General features: G+C 39.1%; 1 protein-coding gene across 2 annotated transcripts in view; it reads left to right on the forward strand.

Annotated features, from left to right (window-relative positions):
- The first annotated feature begins 1146 nt into the window (after positions 1-1146).
- Positions 1147-4860, forward strand: part of FAM114A2 (family with sequence similarity 114 member A2) — a 32898-nt gene continuing 29184 nt past the window's right edge. Inside the window, exon 1 of one of the 2 annotated variants that reach the window (XM_011356765.2) lies at positions 1147-1253. The gene's annotated coding sequence lies outside the window, so the exon portion shown is untranslated. Of the gene's footprint in view, positions 1254-2051; positions 2077-4860 lie in introns of those variants that run through there. The other variant, XM_023528645.1, reaches the window with a different exon arrangement.

Here is a 4860-nt window from a genome sequence, read left to right on the forward strand (position 1 = left end):
ACAGTACATTAGTTAGATATCTATAATGTTCATAAAGCGATCCCAATTGCTCCCTCCCTCTCCTGGCCCTCCACTTAGCCATCATATTAATGTGAACTGCATTCCCTCTACCATGCTCCCCATCCCCGCGCCCAACTATCAACTACTAATTTGTAATAGGCATTTTTAACAAGCTTCCAGGTGATATCGATGCTCCTAAATTTGGAAAACCACCATGAAAGGCAAAGGAAACTATCCCAAGGGTTTTAGGAACTGACAATTATATATATGGACATTAAAATGATGACTCTCAAGGCATTAAATGAAGTTGGAAGATTTGAAAGGCCAAGTCTCTTCACCTCTCTGGGACTTAGTTTTTCACAATCAGGGTGTCTCTAATGCCTTTCGGGCTGTCAGTCTGGGTGTCATGCATTCACACTGCTCAAGGGCAACTGGAGATGCATCTTGCTGATAAGAGGTCAGGAGTAACTTAAAAGTCATGCATCAGAGCATGTCACTTCTCTGCATAAACCTTCAATAGTTTTCCACTGCTTTCTACATAAAAGTCTAAATAAATCCTGTCCTGGCTCACAGATCTGTTTAAGTCTCTGGCCTTATCTTCCTCTTTTTGCTTCAGTCACGGAGGCCTTTTTTTCTTATCCTTGACCTCGCTAAGCTTGTTCCCACTAGAATGCCTTTGCAGTTGCTATTCCTTCTCCAATTTACTTCTCTAGAACTTCATAAGGCTTACTCCTTCACTTCGTTCAGTCACATTATCCCTGTTTAATTTACTTTAAAGTACCCACTACCATCTTAGATAATCGTGTTTGCTGACATGTTTATGGTTGACCTCGTACACTAGGATGTCAACTACTCGAGAGCAGGGCAATAGTGGCTCGTAAACCAGTCTGTCTGTCCCAAGCGCCCAGGGTAGTGCCTGGAAGGTTGCTGGTGCTCAGTGTATGTACGATGGCCGAACTTCTGCAGCTCAGGCCTAAACTTCAAAAAAGAAAGTGCAGATACCCTAGCTTCCTTCACGTCGTACTCTAACCCGCCAGCTCGAACCCGAGCCCTGGCACTCCCAGAATCTCCTTCGCAGCGACCCCCACCGAGCCCTCACTCACCAGAACGACACCGAGCTCTTTGCGGGAGGAGCAGCGACTTGACCCGGAAGTGCACTCGGGCAGGCGAGGCCGCCTCCGCGCTGAATGAGCACTTCCGGGGCAGTAGGAGCGACTGGTCGGTGACTGTGGCGGCGGTGAGGGTAGCAGCAGGTAGGTTGTGGGGCTTTCCGGGAGGAGTTTGGCCCGGTGCAGGGGCCGGTCTGGCGGTGTTGGGGGAGAGGAGGAAATGGGCTGGGGCTGGGCGCTAACACCTCATGGCTAGACGCTGAGGCTGTGAAAGCGCTTTGGTTATAGAAGCGCAACGTTCGAAGAATTGTTTTCAGCGACGAGACGTCGTCAATTTAGAAGCGCATGTTTGCTCTAGACTTCCCGTATGGGACCTGTTTTTCTGTGTGGGAAGGAGTGAGAGCTCATGTTTGTCAGTCTAGACAGCCGTATTAACAACTGTAGTAATGATAGAAACAACCGCCGCCATAAGTACTAACCGCAGCTGTTACCCATGGGCAACTAACTGGTTGTGTGCCATTCATTCTCTGTTCCAGGCCCTTCACGTGCATCGTGTTTAATCTTTATAGGAACCCTGTCAAGTAGATATTCCTAGTCCCGTTTTGCAGATGAAACGGAGACGCAGATGGGTGAACTAACTTGTAACAATCACTGCAGTACAGAGTTGAAAGAAAGTCATTCTAATTCCAGAGCCCCTACTCTTAGCTCCTAAGCTAAAGCACCTTCCACTTCGGTAACTGTGCGGCTGGAAGTTCCCAAAGAAAATGGGGGAAAGTATATATATATTCGTTAAGTGTGTACAATTTTATTTTTTTAAAAATATGACTCAGCCGTATAGTTTTGCTCATAATGTTCTACTTCTTGGAGTCTTTCTCCTCCAGTTATGAAAGTGACACAGTTTCTACAGTATACTTGGAAAACTTACGAAAACATATTTAATATTTAATAGTGCAAATCCATGTACTTGGTATGTATACAAATCCGTATACTTTGTGTGTGTGCATTTCCTGCTATATTATGAATCTGCTAAAAACTGTTAGTACAGCCATTCTAACAACGGAAGTAGTGACAATGACAGTAATAATAATATAAACAGTCACCATCACAAAAAATTTTCTTCATACCTAGCTCAAATGCCTGGCACATTCTAGTTGCTCATTAAATTTTTGTTAAACAAATGAAAGAATAGAGATGACCAATGTTTAGTATTTTAGAGTGTGTCCTTCCAGTCTTTTATAAAATCATATAAATTATGTGGTATATATTATATGCTACATGTAAACTATATAATTATGAGTTGTAATTTGGAGAGAGCATAAAGAGAGTAAAAAGATAGTAAGAAAAAGTACATGTTCAGCTACACAAACATTGATTTTTGTGCACAAACTGTGTAGTCTTTCCTATTAGTTTCTTGGAGTAAGTGGGGCAGAAATTGTGTCTTAAATTATTTCTCAATCTCCAGAATTTGGTACCTAGTAGATACTCAAAAAATGTTTGCAAGTGAGTGAATGAATGAATGAATATTTCAGACTCGGTTTGTATGTGTGAGTAGTTATATCTAGATTTTTTTTTTTCTGTGTGTTTAGAGTATATATAATGTATGTGTATCATATAACTTTATATTACCTATGATCCACGGTGTTGTATAAATCTACCTTTCTAGACTTAAGCCTTCCCAGCATGCTTCTTTCTATGCCATTTTTACTACTCCTGGTTCTCTCATTCCGTACTGTCACATCTTAGGCCTTTGAGCTTTCTCATGTATTTCTATACCCTTGAATTCTCTCATTGGCATCTTCATCTGTAAAAATCCTAAGTGCCCTTTAAGGCAGGTATTGCAAACTCAAATGCATATAGGGTCTAATCAGGTACCACAAATAGGTTGATTTGGGTGAAAATTGTGGGGAACTAAAGAGCACTACCCTGTCTAAAATACCCCAACAACGCTTTGGCATGAGCCAGTTATTACCAAGACGAATGTGGGCCCAGTGTTGCCAGATCTTTCAGTTTTACAAAGGAAGTTAGAAATCTATATTCATATATAAAGTCTGATTTTAAAATGTTAACGATTAATGTGAAAAATGTTTAAATACTGCAGGTCAAATAAAAACATCTGTAGACTGGATTTGGCACTCGAAATCCCAGTTTGTGGCCACTGTTCTATGCTTATTTCAGACACTTTGTCTATGTTATTCCCTTGTCTAGCAGATTTCTTTCTCTTGTTCTTTTAACATTTTGTGTATTCCTCAATGCTGCTTCCAAGCTGTCTTAGTTGTAAATATGTCTCTTTTTCTAATACCTTAGAAATATTTTGATGGCATGGATTGGCATCAAAATTCTGCACTTAGTATATATTGATACAGAATATGTGCTTATACATACCTAAGGTCTCATTGTGTGTATATGTATGTATGTGTGAGATACTTTTATTTCTCCCTTGGTGATATTTGGTTATCCTGGAAACCAGCATCTGCTTTTTGTAAAAACACCAATAGTATCTTGGCTGTAATTGCTATACTTCTGGAAGGAATTGAATTGGTTAACATTGCTTTTCAAAAGCTGGTCTGATGTAAATCCTGTATGATGGCTTAAATTTCATAATCTCTGAAAGATTGAGGTAGGAATGATTAATAACTAATAAGATTTTAAAAAATGATAGCCAGTAAAAGGAAAAATTGGTAAGTTGGACCTCATCGAAATAAAAAACTTTTTCTTTGTGAAAGACCCAATGAAAAGAATGAAAAGATAAACTACAAAGTGGGATAAAATATCTGCAAACCATATATCTGACAAAGGACTTGAATCTAAAATATAAAAGGAGCTCTCAAAACTCAACAGTAAAAAAAATCCAATTATAAAATGAGCAAGAGATACAAATAGATATTTCACTGAAGAGCATATACAAATGGCAAATGAGCACATGAAAAGACGTTCACTATCATTAGTCATTAGAGAAATGAAACTTAAAGCCACAATGAGGTATCATTACACAGCTATGAGAATGGCTCAAATAAAAAATAACACCAAATGCTGATAAGACTGCAGAGAAACTAGATCACTCATACATTGCTGGTGGGAATGTAAAATGGTCCAGCTACTTTGGAAAAGAGTATGGCAGTTTATTATACGATAAATATGTACCAGCGATTGCACTCTTGGCCATTTATTCCAGAGAAATGAAAGCTTACGTTTCTATAAAAACTTGCACCTGAATGTGCATGCTCTTTTGTTTGTAATAGCCCCAAACTGGAAACAGCTCAGATAGTCTTCAGAAGGTAAATAGTTAAACAGATATATCCATGCCAAGGTATACTACTCAGCAATAAAAAAGGAGAAGCTATTGATACATGAGCAACTTGGATGAGTCTTGAGGGACTTATGCTGAGTTAAAAAAGTCAATCCCAAAAGGTTACATAGTCTGTGATTGCATTTATATAACATCTTAAAATGACAAAATTTTAGAGATGGAGAACAGGTCACTGGTTGCTATGGGTTGGGAGGAAGATGAGATGTGGCTAATAAGGTAACACAAGGGATCCTTGTGATTGAACTGTTCTATATCCTGACTGGTGATGGACACAGAAACTGTACATGTGATAAACTTTCATGGAACTAATTAACATAAAGAAATGAGCACATGTAAAATGGATGAAATCTGAATAGGATGAGTGGATTGTATCTATCAATATCCTTTTTGTAATATTATACTATAGTTATACAATTTGGTGCCATTGGGGAAACTGAATCAAGG

This window comes from Pteropus vampyrus, unplaced genomic scaffold, assembly GCF_000151845.1.
Source record: "Pteropus vampyrus isolate Shadow unplaced genomic scaffold, Pvam_2.0 Scaffold30, whole genome shotgun sequence".
Lineage (NCBI taxonomy): Eukaryota > Metazoa > Chordata > Mammalia > Chiroptera > Pteropodidae > Pteropus > Pteropus vampyrus.